This window comes from Puma concolor, chromosome B4 (assembly GCF_028749965.1).
Source record: "Puma concolor isolate L17-30 chromosome B4, mPumCon1.1.hap2, whole genome shotgun sequence".
Lineage (NCBI taxonomy): Eukaryota > Metazoa > Chordata > Mammalia > Carnivora > Felidae > Puma > Puma concolor.
In genome coordinates this window covers 21,217,403-21,235,837 of record NC_141673.1, presented here as the reverse complement: position 1 = coordinate 21,235,837, position 18,435 = coordinate 21,217,403, and the positions used below count along the sequence as shown (strand labels likewise).

Sequence of the window (18,435 nt, the reverse complement as noted above, 5' to 3'; positions counted from 1 at the left end):
AGCATTAATCAAAAAATATTAATTTCTATGAATAGAGGTCTTTTTGTGACAGAATGGTTTTTCTGCTGCACACCTAATACTATACCAGAATTGATCACTAGCAATATGTTAATGACTTCCCTCGTCTGTATTCTATTCAGCAATTAATTAAAATATCCCAGTTCTGATAAGCATTTCATAAATATTTTGATCTCACTTCACCTGGCTTAGTAGTAGAATAAAGTATAGGAGAAACTAGATCAGCTTTGAAGAAAACAAAGCTGTTTAAAGCCCACCTTTGTTGCTTTTGACAAGTCACTGAATCTCTAAGCCTTGGTTTCCTCATTTGTAAAATGGAGGTAATACTTCCTAGCTTCTAACTAATAAGGACTGAATGTAAGAAGCCCTCATGCCCCCAGTGATGTGCTGAGTTGGCTTGTCCCAGCTCATAAGAGACAACTGGTAAATTTTCAGGAGCTTTCTGAGTTGGTGGTTAAATATAGCCATTATTAAAAATTAAATAAACTTACAATTAAATACATTTTAAAAACAGAGGTAATAAATACTCAAAACTCATCACATGCTAGTTATTTTACTATATTTTACAATTATCTCTGCCCTTGTGGTTAATTCCATCTGTTGTATCTGTAATGTGGAAATACTAAATAATGATGTGCCACTGTACATTTCTTTCCAACCTTGGGTTGAGTAACACCTTGTTGATAGTGTGGCTACAATGAGAATATTTACACCACAGAAATGAGCAAAATCTATAAATCAGGACTTGATTTGTTGCTTTGTCGATTGTTTGGCCCATGGATATTTTTGTACAGCTTGCAAGCTAAGAAGTTTCATATTTTTTAAAAATCTGACAGAGATCATATGTGGCTGCAAAACCTAAAATATTTACTTTTTGGCCCTTTAGAGAAAAGTTTGCTGAGTATAAAATGTTAATAGTAAAGATTAAACTTAAAAGCACCTCATGCTTGTAGCTTTACATTGTGAGGAGCACACACCCAAAAATGAAGAAATGTCTTCTGATGTCTGACAACTATTATTTGATTCATCAAAGAAGCTGCTTGCATCACTGATTAAGTGATGCAACATATATGTTGGAGCTGAAAGAGGGTGCAGTTTAATGAATATAATTTGTGTGACGGTAACAGTTCAACAGTACATTGCACATGTGATTTCATGACAGCAAATATACTAGGGAAAGCATCAGCGGACTAGAATGCAGTTCCATTTGTTAAATCATGGTTGGAAACCAGTTACCAATACAAGAGAATTCAGCAAGCTAACTAAAAGCATTCTGTGGGAGTCAATTGGCTACATGGAATTTACAATACACAAAAATTTTATGTTTTATTATTATTTGTGAAACATGTTACACATCTGTTATATCTAAAAAGGCGAAACATGAGGATGTGTCTTTATATGTACTCACCTCCCTGAGAGCTGACTGTTAAACATTCCCGGGCATACTACTGCCCCTACCCCTATCTCTTCATGCGTCCTCCATACTCTGTTGCAAAACACTGGCCTTCTTTTACTTCATGGGATTCTCCAAGCTACCTCCTGGCTCAGAGCTTTGCTGCTGCCTTACCCTTGCCTGAAATTTTCTTCTCAATACCTTTCGCACTCAAGACACCTGAGCTCCTTCAGTTCTAGTCCAGCTGGGCAGATGTGATAGTATGAAATGCTAGGGAAAACAATAATCGCTAATGCTTAGATAGCATTTCTAGGTATCAGATTCTCTATATGTACTAGCATGTACCACATATGAATTGATTTCATCTTTATAATAACCCCCGTGAAGTGGGTAGTAATTATATGTCCATTTTACAGATGAGGAGATCTAGGGATGTTAAATAAAATCCTAAGGTCTAAGGTCACACAGCTCATATGTGCCAGAGCTGAGATTTGGACACAAGTGATAGGTTCCAGAGTGTGTGTCCTCCACCATCACCTTCCACTGCTACTGGGGAGAATGAAATCATAGCATAGGCTCTTGCCATCCACGAAGAACTGGTCTGGGAGTCATGCAGGAGTCCTTCGGGGTGCCCAGAGCTGCAGAGCAGGGTGAGTGTCACCACAGACTCTCCAAATGGGAGGGGGTAATTTATAGGGCTAAGTTTCTCTTCTTCCTTGTGATGAAGGGTGTGTCTGGGGGCATGGTTCAGTATACAGGGAGTCCACAGGCATAAGGAGTGTGAACCTGTAGGACCAACACATGCTATTTAACAAGAGGAGTAAAATCTACCATTCCTAACAGATTTTAATATAGACCTTCCACTAACTTTACCGGGAACACTGGTGCTTGCACACACACACACACACACACACACACCCATGTGTGTGCACAGATATGCTACTTTGGAAAATTGTTCTTTTCTCAGCTCACTCATTGATTTAGCTAACAAATAGTTATGCAACCGTTTTTCCATGAGAGATACTATGCTAAGACCAGAGATGGATACAAACACAAGTTGGCTACCGTCCTTGTCCTTCAGAAATTTTGTTCTTGTAGAAGAGATAAGTAGGTAACATTAATAGACAAGGTCGGAAGAATTAAGGGACATTGAGGGAACTACAAATAAAGGGTGAGGAGGGTTTGGTGGGCAGCATAGAGACAGATGAAGAACGGGGTTGTCTTCAGGGAGAACACAGCAATTATGGTGGGCCTGGCAGACATAAAGATATGAAAGGAAGGTGATTTAAGCAAAAGGAAGAACTTGTGCAAAGGCATGGAGGTCTGAGAGCTTGGCATATGTAGGCAAGAAGTTAAGGTCTATGGAGAGACAGGATGTGAGAAAATGCTAGAAAGATAGATTAGGGCTAGATTGTCAGAAGGTGGAAGGGGTTCTAAATGTCAAACCATAGCATTTTAAAATTATTCTGTAGTCAATGGAAACCCATTGGGGGTTTTTGATTAGAAGAGCATCTAGCAGGGTGCTTGCTGGGTACAGGGTATGCAGACAACCAATCAATATTAGTTCAATTGATAAAGCAAAGAAATAATAATGGCTAAAATTTATTGTGCACCTGCTGGCACTTTTTTTCAAACATTTTACACATTTTTAACTATGCAAGTAATTCTCACCACAGCCCATGAGATACTCCATTTCCATCTTCCAGATGAGGAAGCTAAGACTCAGAGAGGCTATGTGTCTTGCCGAGGGCTGTGACAAACAAGTAGGCATCTGACCAGAGCCCACGCTTTATGCCGCTATGCAACTTGGAAAGCAGAGAAAGAAAAGAGGAAAAGAGATATGAGGCCAGTGCCATTCTTCAAGAAGGAGACTGTGGTAGGCCCAAATTAGCAGAGGAACATGGTGGGCTGGAAATAAGAGACATTCCAAAGATAGAATCCACATGAATCTGTTATTACTTGATATAGGAGGCCCTGGAGAGGGAAGGGTCAAGAAGGCTCAGTTGCTAACTTCAGTCCCTGGGAGGTGGTGGAGCTATTAAAAGAAATTGGGGATGGGGGGAGGGGAGAGTACAGTTCCAGTTTAAGGCCTTGGTGCAGAAACCTGGGTTCTCAGAATCCTGCAGGCAGTCTGAGGAGAAATGTTTTAAAAGGCAAGTTTCAGGGCTCCTTGACTGGGTCCCATTCCCTACTCTGGGGCTCTGGGAGTTTGTCCTGGGAATCTCGAGGCTCTCCCAAGGTTCCTTTCTATGTTTATATCATTTATCAGGGAAAGGATTGTTAATGACTAATCTGTGTTCATGAGGCACAGAGCCAAGGAAGAGATGTTGCTGCTGAGCCGGAAGGCCGCCTGTGATCATCTACAGCTTTTGCTAGAACTCTCTCCTCTTCCTCCTCCTCCTCACCCCACTGTCTCCTGGACTCACCCCAATGCAAACCCAGGTTCTGAACATTTGTAGCAGAATTGCTGCGATTTGGAGGAAGACTGGACTCAGAATCCTCCCAGGGCCTTGAAAGTTCATCTCTGACCTGAGACAATCCAAGTGAGTACCTAATTCCTCTGGGAGGGGGTGTCTATCTCAAGGCAACAGAGGGGAAGTTATCATTTAAAATTTTTCTTTAACGTTAAGAAGTGTGGTTGATGAATGAATTCTAAGTTAGTAGAGTTTGATGTAAAATCCTGAAAACAGGAAGGGAGAGAAACAGAAACTAAAAACAAACAAAAAGCAGCAGGAGTTATTGGGTCTAACAGTTGCTTACCTTATTGACAAATTATTTAGGGATATCTTTTAAACATTGTGGTCACCCAGGAGAATCACCAGAGACCGTGAATTTCAGAAATGTTTTCTGTTCTGATTCCATAGACAATTTGACTTGTATATTATGCTCTATTTTGGTGATTTATCAGATCTTGCTGTGAGTCTGGGAATATTGCTAATATCAAATGACTTGGGACCTAGGGACAGGACAATATTTAAGCCATTCTTAATTAAAATAAAAGTTTTTCCTAGGAGAAGAGTAGGTTTAAAAGCTTTCTCTTTTGATTTCGGTTGTAAACCTGCTTTCCATTTATCATACTAATATCAGATGGAAATACTAAAAAAAGATGGAAAATGTTAGGAAGAACTTTGATATTAAAAGTGTCCAAGGTTTGAATCTACAGACAAGGCATCTCCTTGTCTGCTTACTGCCACAGTGAATTAAGCAACTGAAAGGTGAGCCTGGATCATTTCTTTTAACTGAGTTTTTATTTAGAAGCGGGGAGGGGATACACATGACTCACTTTGGATTCTTTCTCTAGGAAACTCACCTGAGTTTTAAAGAAATTTGATGTGTCACTGGCACTGCCTTAGAAGGACTTCGGCAGTATTAACAAGAGAAGTAGAGAAAGATGTTGAGGGAACTATCACTGGGTTTCTAGCTGTGATTTTATGAAATGGTAGACACTTTCATCTTTGAGTCACTGCTCCCCTTGCCCCACTCCAAATTATGGACCTATGCCATTTGCACCGTGGACTTTTCTGTTTTGCTGAGAATGTTGCAATGTGGCTGATGCAACTTGAAGGTAGCTGATAAGTACCAGCCAGGGACAACACACTCTTGTCCTGAGACCCTTCCTCACTATTTGCAGCAGTGTTTTTCTCTAGGCTCCTCTGCCCTCTCACCATAGTTGGAGAGGTGAAGTAATGTAACCTGGTCTTCCCACACCTCTACACCTCCCAAATCTGATCAGATTGTAATGGAACACCCTATAGTTGTGAGGCCCTGAGTACTTTGTAAGGAAAGGAAAAGAAACGTGTGTGTGTGTTCATGAGTTTGTAATGGAACTGGCTTTGAGCGTCTACTAACAGGTCACAGGCTTTACCAAAACTGCCTGTTCCCATCTCACAATAAGCCTACTTGAATTTTGTCTTATATTCATTTTTCAGATGAGCAAACAGAGGCTCAAAGAGGACAACTCATTTTTTTAAAGTAAACTCTACCCCCAGTGTGGGGCTAGAACTCACAACCTTGAGTTCAATAATCACGTTTCTACCAACTGAAACTAGCCAGGTGCCTCATGAAAGAAGACAAATAACTTACCCATGATGACATGGTTAGGAAGTAGCAGGTCCCGAACATGGAGTCTTTCTGACTCCAAAGTCCTTTCCTTGCCACCCTGACATTGTTGGAGGCTGGGAAAACTTGAAATCTGGAATTATGGGAGAGGAGGAGGATCTGCTTGGAAGTAATTCAGCTGACAGAGGTGATGCATTAGCCATAGCATAATTGTGAAGATTCCCAAAGCCTCCTAGGGTGTTTTCTAGTGACTACACCATGAGTAGGGGAAGTGGAAAGTTTCAGCACTATTTGCTTTAACCCAGAGGTCAGTCTGGGAATGCTGGTTGGAGATTTCAGTTAAGAGTATCTTAATTAAAGACTCCGTGAACCCACCATGGTGCTGTGATTAGGGATGTCCAAGAGGAGCTCAGCACTGCTATTGGTTCATAGAGTCTGCAGGTTATGAAAGCCTGGAGAATACACATCACCATGTGATAGATTTTAAAAGGCTCACATTGTCCTCAGGTGCATGAATAAAGGAAAACATGAAGGCATGTGTTCTTTTCTTGATAGGAAGAGTTTCCCCTTCATTTCACTAATAGTCTCATTTTCCTCTTACATCCTAGCAACATAGATTATGAAGGTGCCGAAAGAAATAGGACCAATTTTCTTTTTCCCAGTTATTTCCTATTGTGGTGTTATTTCCTGCCAGTGGAGATGTGGCCACATACTATACGAGTGTTTTTAGTTACCTAGCTGCATGGGAAGGCAAACGTTGTCTCTACATAAAAATACCAACCCATCTTTGTCTTCTCTCTCCCTATGCTATCATTCTCTAATCCCTGTGCCCTCCATAGGCAGTTAGTTTCTCCCTCACTTTGCCCCTTTCCAGTTTTTGTAATAAAGGAGTGTCTTCTATTCTTATCCTCTCTCTTTTTGTAAATTTGTGTCAATACAGTGCTAATAATATAATGCAACTTGATTGCAAAGTGAAATAATGCATAGACAGAGTAACATATTTTTTCTTTGTTAGGTCCAAGTATTACAACAGAGTTCTGGTGACTAAAAATTAATGTGTGTGAATGCAATATAGATTTTTGATTAATTTTTATTTTTCAAGATAAAATTCTAATAAACTTTGAGATTTTACTTCCCACTCTAAACAGAATCAATGTTGCAATGAACATCCTTGTGCACGTGTGCAAAGGTTTATCCAGGAGCCATATTTAAGTATTAGAATTGTATTTTATTTTAATATACAGTGCTCAAGGGCCCTCCAAAAAGACTAAAACCTATGCCCTCACTAGCAGTCTGTGAAAATACATATTATCAAAATATTTTGATAATCTGATAGGTGGAAACACTGTCTAGTTACATTAATTTGCATTTTTCTAATTAATTAATTTCAGATGTTTTGTATGTTTATTGGATTTTTGTTTTCCTGTTGGTGAATTTTCCTCTTTATATCCTTTGCCAATTTCTTTCTTGGATTGTTTATCCTTTCTGTTTTTATTTATAGGAGTTATTTATGTATGGTTTGGACTAATTTTTGGCTGCTATTTATGCTGTAAACATTTTCTCCCAGTTTGTTTCCTAAATTTAACTCTGTTTATGGTGTCTTGATTTCTTTCTTTTTTCTTTTAACATAGTCAAATTTATTCTTTTGCTACTTATTTATTATTTAATAGATTCTCCTTAATCCCTACATTCATAAAGGTCATGAATGTGTTTTCCTATATTTTCTCTCAATAATTTTATAATTTTATTTTATTTAAAAAAAAATTTTTTTTTCAACGTTTATTTATTTTTGGGACAGAGAGAGACAGAGCATGAACGGGGGAGGGTCAGAGAGAGAGGGAGACACAGAATCGGAAACAGGCTCCAGGCTCTGAGCCATCAGCCCAGAGCCTGACGCGGGGCTCGAACTCACGGACCGCGAGATTGTGACCTGGCTGAAGTCGGACGCTTAACCGACTGCGCCACCCAGGCGCCCCAATAATTTTATAATTTTAAAGTTTTTAATCCACCCGAGACTTATTTGTAAGCATGATACAAGGTACAAAGCTTTAATTTTTTTTCCCTCAAAGGAATTGTCAATTTTCTGGACACTACGTCTTGAAGAGGTAGGTCATTCTTCCCCCACTGATGCCAGCTGAATCCACTAGCATTGTTGCAATGCTGCACAGAGCATGCTATTTCCCTTCCTACAGCCATCCCCACTGCATGCCTTCTTCCTAGTCTAGTGCCCACTCAGGATTAAATTCAAGAGGCAGCCCTCCACCCTCAGAAATATTTCCTAGTCACATGCTTCACACCCACCAGTGATTCCCATTTAGAATGAATCCAAACTGCTTACCACAATCAACAAGGCCGTATGAAAGCTGTCTTCTCTCAGACCTCACCTCCTGTTCTCTCCCTTTGCTCACTCATTTCATTGGGCTTTTGCTGTCCTCCAGTATCCTGAGCCTGGCTCTCAGAACTTGCTGACCACTCTGCCTTGGAGCTTTGCTACTTATCCTCCACTTCTCAGCTTAAATTTCGACTCTTCAGAGAGCTCTTCCTAGTTCCCACTGTCCAAAACAGTGTCCGATGGCATCGTGCTATCACTTGTCCCCTTTATTTTCTTATTATCATTAGTAGAAATCTCACTTTTTGTTTATTTTCAAACTATCCAACTCTTGCACTAGAATGTACTGATTTTTTTTTCTTTCTCATCTTTCACTCTAGTTCCAAGATATAAATCAAAGTCTGATACATAGTGGAGAATTAATGAATGTTGAATAAATGAATGTCCTTGTTTATGTTCCTGAAGGGACTTATGCTTACCTCTGTCATAGCAGCCCCCACACTATTTTAATTGGGTTTCCTTGACTGATGTTTATACTAAGCTTCCTGAAGGATCATGATCTATCTTTCTTTCTTTCTTTCTTTCTTTCTTTCTTTCTTTCTTTCTTTCTTTCTTTTTTTGTCTTTATATCTGATGCTTGACACAGGGTTGATAAATGTATATTGGCTGAATAAATAAGTGAGTAAATGAATTCACTTGGCATTGACATTGGAACTTGACATTGAGATACCATTTTTAAAGAGTAAATATATTACTTTATTTATTTAAAAAAATTTTTTTAACATTTAGTTTTGAGAGACAGAAAGAGACAGAGCACAAGCAGGGGAGGGGCAGAGAGAGAGGAAGACACAGAATCCGAAACAGGCTCCAGACTCTGAGCTGTCAGCACTGAGTCTGATGTGGGGCTCAAACCCATGAGCTGTGAGATCATGACCTGAGCCAAAATTGGACACTCAGCCGACTGAGCCACCCAGGTGCCCCAAGAGTAAATATATTACTTTAAAGGAAATACTCACTTTCTTTAGATACCAGTAAGACAAAAGCCAGCATGCCATATTGTTCATTTGGGGGATTATAATCAGTTATCTAATACTGTGTAACAAGCTGCCCCAAAACTTAATGGCTGAAAAAGATAATGATTTATTATTTATTGTAATTCTATGGGTTGGATAGGTGATTCTTCTGCTGGTTTTTCCTGGGCTCAATCATGCAACTGATTTCAACTGGAAGATAAACTAGGTCTTACTCCCATGACTGAAGTCTCTGATATTGGCTGTTGATTGGGATGCTTGGAATAACCAAGTCTCTTTCTCCTGGAGTATTTTATTCCTGGCCTCTTTATGGCATGGTGGCCTCAGCCCATCATTCCAAGAAGGTGAAAACAGAAGTCACAGGTCTCTTGAGGCTTAGCCTCAGAAGTCAAACAATTCTATTGGTCAAAGAAATTTGTAATAATAACAGCTCATTAGAGGGGTGATGAAATAGACTTGATGAAATAGACTTCATTCAATAATGGGAAAAAATGCAAAATCAGCTTTTGGTTCAAGATAGCATTGGTCTCACTAGAGCAATTTGCATAACACTTTATGGATTTATTATGAGCCTTTTTAGGACTCACTCTGTGCCTGAAAACCTACATCCATAATTTTTTGAGACAGACTTCTTTCTACTTTGGGCATGTCAAGCGATTGTGGAACAATGCTATGAGATAACGGGATTATGCCCGTTTACCTAGAATGCCTTTTTACCTAGATGTGAATATCTATTAGGCACCTCCTTAAATTTTTTGAACTCTTAGCAAGGATCTTACAGCCACACCCATGATTTGATATTTACCCTTTGTCTATCTCTTACTTGAGAATCTTCTGCCATATGGAGAGACCAAAAATGCAAAACAGTCTTACTTTTCAACTTAGCATGTCTTGAAAGCATCATTTGACTTTAAATTCTACTTGAAAATGAACAGTGCCTTCATTAATTCATCTCTTTCTTTATGGACCTTATCATGCATAGCTAAAAACACCAACCGACACATTCATTATACTCCTTAGAAATCTCCTCAATCAGGTCCACAAATTTATTAGAAAACTCTCCATCTCCCAAGTTACCACAGGTGACAGTGTCGCCAATTTTTTCATGACTATAAAAAGTGATCCATCCCCTTTGCAGTTTCTTATAGTAATTTTCTCACTGTTCTTCCAATTTCCAAAGCAGTCTCCTTACTGCCCTTCTAGGCTCTGCCCAACCCTTAATCCCAAAGCCAAGGCCACACGTTTTAGCCCTTTTTGTGTTGTTGTTTTTACATCCTCCCTCTGACAGGTACTGCTTCTATATCTGTTATTTTTTTCTTTGTTAACAGCTACCCAAAAGCATACTGACTTAAAAAAATAATGATTCATTAATTCTCATATTTCTATGAGTCAGCTGAGTAGGTTCTCTGCCATTTTTGCAGGGACTTACTCATGTGGCTTATTCAGATACAAGATCAACTGGAAGGGAAGGTCCAAGACGGCCTTGTAAATATGCCTATAGTTTTGATGTGGCTGTCAGCTGGGACAATTGGGATATCTGGACTTCTCTGTCCTAAAGGTTTTGTATCTGAGGGCATCTATACATAGTGTGCCACTCTCAGGGCAACATTCCTAGATGAGGAAAAGAAGCTCAAAGTTCTCTTAAGGTCTCACTCAGATGTCTCATAGCATTGTGTTCACCATTCTACTTGTCAAGAAAGGTACCAGATCAGCTCATGTTCGAGGGTTGGAGAATAGACTTCATCTGTTGAAGGGTAGTGGCAAACTAACATTGCAAAATGGAGTGTAGAATGGAAGAATGTATAGTGTCTACTTTCACAAATAACAAATAATTTACATAAGTAATAATCATAAAATTTTAGGAGATCTAATGAACTATTTGGGAAAAAACATGATAGGTCAGTAATAGAGAAAGCATAAATAATTTCTTGACCATTCCGACTATAGAAGATTATGGAGGAAAAGAGCTTTCTTGACTATGAAGAGTAAACATTAAGAAGACACAAAACTATTTCTGATAATTCTGAGGGAAGAGAAATTAACAAAAGGAGATTTGGGAGGATTATTAAAACCATTTTATGGGATGGTCAATTCGCATTTAAAATAGTTAAGAGATTTCCAACAAGAATGGATACAGTTCACTAATGAGGGCTTCATTGGGAGAAAACAGCCTTAGTTGTCAGGTTTTGTATGTGATTAAAAAAAAATCCTTCTTCAGTTTCTATGTGTGTTGCTGTTGTACATTTCTATTCACTAATGGTCCTGTGGCCCAAACAAGATGGACTCTAAAGGTGGTTATCTACTAAGGTATATTATTCATTTTTTCATATGTGTGTGCAGTTAATTTGTCCACCCTCTAATTCATTCAATCAGTAAGTTTTATTTTGTATCTAATACATACCTGGCAGTCTGCTAGGCACTGGAGATCCAATGTGAGTTCTCCTGGAGCTGATGGTCCAGTGGGGGAGATAGACAACTACTCACCACAAACACAAAGACTGAGTTACAACTGTGACAAGAAGAGGTACCGAGTGGTATCAAAGACTCCTGAAGGTTAGTGCTAGTGAAGGTAGCCAGGCTAGAGCTTGAGCAAGACCAGCAGGGAGCAGGTACAGAATGGAAGGAGTACTCACTGTCAAGTTCCTGGCTCTCAGGGCCTCAACTTTTATAGTCAGCTGGAAATAAAGCTCAGCCACTTTTTTATTTCTTTAAACATGTTTTCATTTTTTGAAAGACAGAGCGCTAGTGGGGCAGGGGCAAAGAGAGAGAGGGAGACAGATTCCTAAGCAGGCTCCAGACTCTGAGCTCTCAGCACAGAACCCAAAGTGGGGATGGAACCCACACACCATGAGATCGTGACCTGATCTGAAGTCAGACCCTTAAACGACTGAGCCACCCGGGAGCGCCCCAAACTCAGCCACTCTATAGGCACCATTGTGTAACCTCCAGAGCACAGAAACTCAAAGGGCTGTCGAGGTCTGGTTGGCTTAAGTACTTTTGGTTCACAATGCCTCAAGGAAATATACCTTTAAGTGGGTACTTTAGAAATACAAAAGAAGAAACAATATAATGGGCAAGCCATGTATAGGCTTACTTCATTATATGTGCATATGAACACATTGACTGCCTTAGGCAGAAGTGACCTTGCAGAACTGCCAATTCACCCTTACTAGGGGCTGGTAAGTGGTTAGTGACAGTCTTGGTGGGAGAGTACACGAGAGAGCATGAATTTAGAGTTAGATGTGGGTTTATGTCCCCATTCTGCTTTTTACTAGCAGTGTGAGCTTGAAAAGTTTGCTTAATCTCTTTGAACCTCAGTTTTCTCATCTATAAAGTGTGTATGTTAATATTTGTTTGGCTCATTATAGATTAAATGAGATAACATAGCATGGATGATGCTACCACATACTAAGTACTCATAGTATGGTAGATATTATTTTAATCTATATCTCCCCAAATATGTACTAGTTACTCTGATAGTAATAAATATGGTCTGGTTCCTATAGGGCATCATTCTCAGAATAATGTAGTCACAATGGCTGTACTGACGTGCAGTCATCCTGCCTGACCTGTGGTTGGTACTGGCCACAGATTGTCCTATAAATCTTTGTGGACTTTGAGAAAGATCTATTTACCTTAAATTAAATTTGTATTTTTGCCCTGAAAAGAATGACTTAAGTTTGAATGCTTCTGGGAAAACTAAGTTCCTGGAAAGATAAATCTCTCTCTTTTTTTAAGGAGCTCCTTTAGAGCTCCTTTCTCTTAAGAACATTCTTCCAGACTTTGGGCTAAATCCAGGGCTTCCCCTGGGCATGAAATAATGATAGCTAGAAAAAGTTTACTTTTTCCCTGCTATTTAAGAATGATTTACATTTTTAACAAAAGGTATACTTTGTCATCAACAACTGGGTTCATCTGAGAAAAATGTCACCAAGGACTTTGTCCTTGGGTGTGTAGAATTCATAGGGAACCAACATATATAAATGGTTTTTATCTTCATCTTCTGAAAACTGAGATTCTTCTAAATCACAGTCAAAGCTATTTAATTGGAACAGGGTCTTTCCAAGATCTCTATTTGCACATGGTTTATGCTGCATCAGAAAAGCTCTACATACCATGAACTTCCTGTCACATGCAGTATCTAAACAAGTAAAAATTGATAACTAGAAAGTGGGAGTCCAAGTTACCAGTCACTATGTGTCTTATCACATTAAAAACAAACAGTGCATACCATTTCTGAAACTATTCCTGGGTCCTTAAGTTGAGACTTAGGTTGCAGCTCCATACAAATAAACATAAAGTAAAATAAACATTTTATCCCTGCTCCCACAAATACTCAAGGCTTAAACTTTGAATCATTAGGATTCTTTCTGTCCTCGCCCCTCCTTTATATCTGCTCTATTCAAGTCTCTTTCTTTCCATCCATCCAGACACCACTGTGCTAAGCATAAAGTCATCTCACTTCAGCAGCAAATTTCCTCCTTTTACTGCTTACCCTGCCCATGCCACCTTCTCATTAGAGTACTCTTGAACACAGATCTCATTGTGTTGCTCAGCATTTCCACTAGCTCCACACTGACACAGAGTCCCCAAACATTTTACAGAAAGGAATACTTTCTCCTCAGAGCCTTAAGAATGATAGAATCCTGTATGAACTTGTGTAACTTCATAGATGAGGAAGCTTTTCACATACTTAGTTTCATTCAGTCTTTTTTCATTATGAAATATTTCCCATATGCAAAAAATTGAGTAATATCATCAGCCTTCTTGTATTTACCCTCCAGCTTAAGGAGAGTATTATAGATGCTGTGGAAATTCCCTTATGTACCCACCCAGTCTTTCTGTGCCACTGTTCTGAATGTGGATTCAACACTTCCATACGTGTCTCTAGAGGTTACAGCAGGGATCACAAGTGTTTTCTATAAAGGCCAGATAGTGAATATTTTAGGCTTTGCAGACCATATGGACTGTGTCAAAACTACTTAACTCTGCTATTGTTGCATGAAGACAGCCACAGACATATGTAAACAAAAGGGCAAATTTGATCTTTGGCAGGCTGCATTTGGCTCATGAATCCTAGTTTACTGACCCCTGCATTAGAGTATCAATGATAATATAGAGCGTTGTTTGCGTATCTTTAAACTTACATGCATTTATCAAACTGTATTTTTCTGTAACCTGATTCTTTTGCTCAAGAGGTTTTAAGTTTGATCCATATGAATACATATGGATAGTCCTAGTTCATTCGCTTTAAGTGTTGTATAGCATTTAGGAATATACTTACTGCATTATACATGTACTATTTATTGTCCATTGTCTTGTTGATGGACATATATGCTGTTTCCAGTTTTTTACTATTGGAAACAATGCAGTGAACATTTGTGTACATGTCACCTATACATATATGTAAACACTTATGAAGGGTTACCTTTTAATCTCTACAGCAGCCCTATAATTTAGACTTTTAAGTTTTCCTTCACCTGAAGCTCAGAGTGTAGTATGGGGAGGGGAGTGTTAAGTGGATAGTCCCAGGTCATACATGAAGCTAGGGAAGGTCAGCATAGTTCTCCATCCTAATCTCACGTCTCATCTCTATTCTCTGTTAGACCACAGTTGTTGCTTCTGTGTATGTGTAGCACTACCAGGTGTGATAGGAGGACACAAAAGAAATATAAGTTGTGACTCCAGCCTTCTTCGAATTTACAATCCTGTGCTACAAAGGGGAAGATGACAGATGTAGATAACTCATTAATTACCACATGAGGAGGAGAAAGATAAATGACAGAGGAGTGTCCATGGAGAAATTGGGGCATACATGGAAAAAAAAATCTACAAAACTGAGAGCTATAAGAGCACATTTGAGTAAATAGAGACATGCTTGCCCATGAAAAGCAAATTGCATATTATAAAGAGGTAAATCCTCCTACCTAAATATATAGGTTTGGTACCATCTCAAACTCCTAAAGAAACTTTTTAGAAAAAGAATGTGACACAAGATATGATTATTTACTACAGAGAATAAAAAGATGAGAGTATCTTAGGAAATACTGAAAAAGAATGAACCTTAATAGGGAAGGATGATATTGGTACAAGATAGAACTGTGAGATCAATGGGAAACTAAATTTAGAGTCAATACAAGGAGCATAGATCAGTGGGAAAAAGTATTTAAGAAACAATTCTGAGAAAACTCACCTTGTACCATAAACTTAAAAATAAAAAGCAATAAAAATAAGCTTAAAAAGTCTGATATATTTAACCACATACAATGGAAAAACTTTTCAGGTGAAGATAATTAAAAGCAAATAAAAATGTTTGTAGTAAATATTCCAGATATTCCAGAATAGGAATACATTCAATATGCAAAGAACTCTTATAAGTCAACAAAAAAGATGAACACTTCCATAGAAAAATGACAAAGAACATAAACAGAAAATGGAAAGAACCTATCACATATAGACAATAAAGATGTAAAAGGGTGCCTGGGTGGCTCAGTCTGTTAAGCATCCAACTCTTGATTTCATCTCATGTCATGATCTCACAGTTTGTGGGATCAAATCCTGTGTTGGGTTCTGTACTGAAAGCATGGAGACTCCTTGGGATTCTGTCTCCCTCTCTCTCTGCCTCTCCCAAGCTCATGGGCACATGCCCTCTCTGTCTCTCTCTCTCTCCTCTCTCTCTCAAAACAAAGAAGTAAAAAGAAAAAAAGATGTAAAGTTTTTTTTTTAAACTTTACTAATAAAGAAATGCAATTTAATACAGTGAGATAGGATTTGTCACCTATCAGGTTAGAGAAGATTGTTGAAGGAAGGTGTGCTGAGAAAGGCAGGTACTCTTACTGAATGCTGCTGGGAGTGTAGATTAAAAAAAGATTATAGAATGCAATTTGGCATTTTCAAATGCTTTTTTGTATTGTCTGAATTTTCTGCAATGGCTCTTTTATTTTAAAAATACTTTCATTTAAAAATAAATGTTAACTTTTCAGGAAAACAGAAAGGGAAGCCTGTGTGCAAATTCAGACATCTTTCTTTCTTTGCTCTGATTCTAAATTCAATCCTTTGTGTATTAACACACACATGAATTTATCTGAATAGAAATAATGGCTTTCTGTGATCTGCATTTTTATTACTAACTCCAGAGAATTTTTAGGTTCTCTGTCTATAGTTTCTTAAAGTTCAGTATTTAAACAGAACCTTTAACCGTATTTCTAAGCAGGTGTTCTTTTAATGCATGTGCTTAGTCATTGCTGGCTGTGTGGCTGGTGCCTGACAGTGGTGACTTCCTTTCTCATCTGCATGCTCATTCATCCACAACAGACTTTCTCTACCTGTGCTCTTTGGCTCCAAGGAGAAAGATCCATGCTATTTGTAGAGAAAGCCTAATGGGCAAGGTATAGTTTTGATGAAATGGACACTGATAATAATTAGTAATAAACTCAATCCAGAATATTTATTATTTAAACATTAAAAATCTTAAGCTCACTAGACTTTTTAAATTCATATTTATGTGTATGTTTTAGTTACAGAAAAGTATGATATGATAATCAATTATAGACATCCAGTCATTAAAATGTGCTACACTAGAGTAAGATTCTGCAGTCTAGTGGAATGAAATGTGAACTCAGGAACAGGAATGATAAAAAATTTTTTTCCAGATGTTAACACTTTTTAGGATAAGGGAGTATTTCTTTGAAGGATAAGGGAGGATATTAAGTTGCTGTGGTATTTAAGAGTAGATTTAAGAGTAATTGAATAGGGTTGAGAATAATGTAATAACACATAAAATGTCAATTTTTATAATATGTCAGAAGTTAACTTTTTTGCAACTTTTATGTGAAAAACTATGGATATAAACCAAAAAATGTGTTGATGGAGTATATTGTTTTTCAACCATTTTATATGGGATAAATGAACAAAAACTATTCCGAGGCCACTAGTGTAAAGAATACTCATTGCTTATTCTCAACCTACAAATATGACTCCTTATATGGAAGGGAGGATTTGAGGGGAAAAAAAGACTGCAGAGCTAAGGTGTGGGGTCTCCTGGGACTTAGGCTTTCCATTGCAATTCTTCCCCTAACAAGAGGGTGGAAAATATTACAGAAAGGAGGACATAGAAGTAACCCTAATGAAAGAAATAATATATGTGGAAACAATTGTCAAATGCTTGGGACATGGTAGATGCTCATTACGTGACAAACCAGGTAAGGCTAAAGTCACCAATCCCAGTAAGGAGCTGCTAAGAAGACCGTACTATTATGAGATGTATATAAGTGAGTTTATACCCCCAAGGCAATCATTATGTTTATTCATAGTTTGCCTATATTTACTTAATTAAAAAGATTTCTTCTTTTGTTATTTAAGGCAGGGATTAACAAACTTCTGCACAGGGCTAGGTAATACATGTTTTTAGCTTTGTGGGCTACAGTATCTGTTGCAACTACCCAACTTCTTTTCTGGGGGAAGGAAGCCATAGATATTCCATAAACAAATGGATGTGACTATGTGCCACTTACACTTTATGAATAGTTATGTTTGAGTTTCATATAAGTTTTATGTCTTATGAAATATCCTTCTTTTGATTTTTTTCAACCATCCAAAAGTATAGTACCATTGTTAGCTTGCAGGCTGTATAAAAACAGATGGCAGACCAGTGTTAGCCTGTGAGCAATAGTTTGCCAAACCCTGATTTAAGGCACTGTTTAAGGGCCCTTTATGCTAAGAGTGGGTGTAGTATTGGAAGGATACACAAGAAACTGGCCATTGTAGTTGAATTTTGGTAACGGAAATGGGTAACAGAGCTAGAAGGAAGACTAATTTTTCAGTGTACTGTTTGAATTGCTTACCACATGCTTGCATTGCCATTTCAAAAATTAAAGAGTGTCCTTTTCTTTAAGTCCCTTGAGAAATCATAAACCCAACAAATCTGGTTTGAGCAGACTCTGCCAACTGTTTCCAGATTCTAGAGGGCTCTCTTGTTAGCTACTCAGGGGCACCCATATTGTGGATCTCCAGCCAGGGGTAATGACTCAAGTGCTACAGAATTTGGGGAATTGGACTTTAATTTGGGTGAGAGATTGACAAATTATGTCCTTTGTGCTAATAGGAGAACCTCTTCCTTATCTTGTACCATTTCTCCAGGAAGAGCATGCCAAATGGCAGGGAATTTGGCGGAATGAAGCGGGAGAAGCAATTAATACAGATCATTTAATTGAGCCAACATTTCTTGAGGGCCTATTATGTGCCAGGCACTTGAACTAAAGACACCAAGTTTATATGAACATACAGAGTAAAATATAAGAAGGAAAATACAAGAATCCAAAATAAAGATGAGTATACCTGGAAAATATTACAGAGCTATCATGTGGTATGAGGGAGCTTGATGAACATGACTGAAGGCTGAAAAAGACAAATATGAGAAAAACATAGCACAGAGGGAAATGTAAGGGAAGAGTCAAAGAACTAAAATCTCCCCCCCTTTTTTTAAAGACCAGAGGAAAAGGGTCTTATGTTATTACAGAGTATACATTTGGATTGGAAATTAGGAGAAATTCCTAACTCTATATTGTGGGTTCCTGAAGACTATTTTTATGGGAAGGAAACTGTGG

At 38.3% G+C, this 18,435-nt stretch overlaps 1 protein-coding gene and 1 long non-coding RNA gene across 4 annotated transcripts in view; one reads left to right on the top strand and one right to left on the bottom strand.

The window, feature by feature from the left end:
* LOC147578954 (uncharacterized) overlaps positions 1–5,660 on the bottom strand; it is a 35,970-nt gene extending 30,310 nt beyond the window's left edge. Inside the window, exon 1 of the long non-coding RNA XR_015253397.1 lies at positions 5,495–5,660. This is a non-coding gene — a long non-coding RNA (uncharacterized LOC147578954). The remainder of the gene's footprint in view (positions 1–5,494) is intronic.
* The window catches only part of NR1H4 (nuclear receptor subfamily 1 group H member 4), a 75,251-nt gene continuing 60,440 nt past the window's right edge, over positions 3,625–18,435 (top strand). Inside the window, exon 1 of one of the 3 annotated variants that reach the window (XM_086712556.1) lies at positions 3,625–3,954. The gene's annotated coding sequence lies outside the window, so the exon portion shown is untranslated. The remainder of the gene's footprint in view (positions 3,955–18,435) is intronic. The other 2 variants (XM_025926563.2, XM_025926564.2) reach the window with 2 other exon arrangements.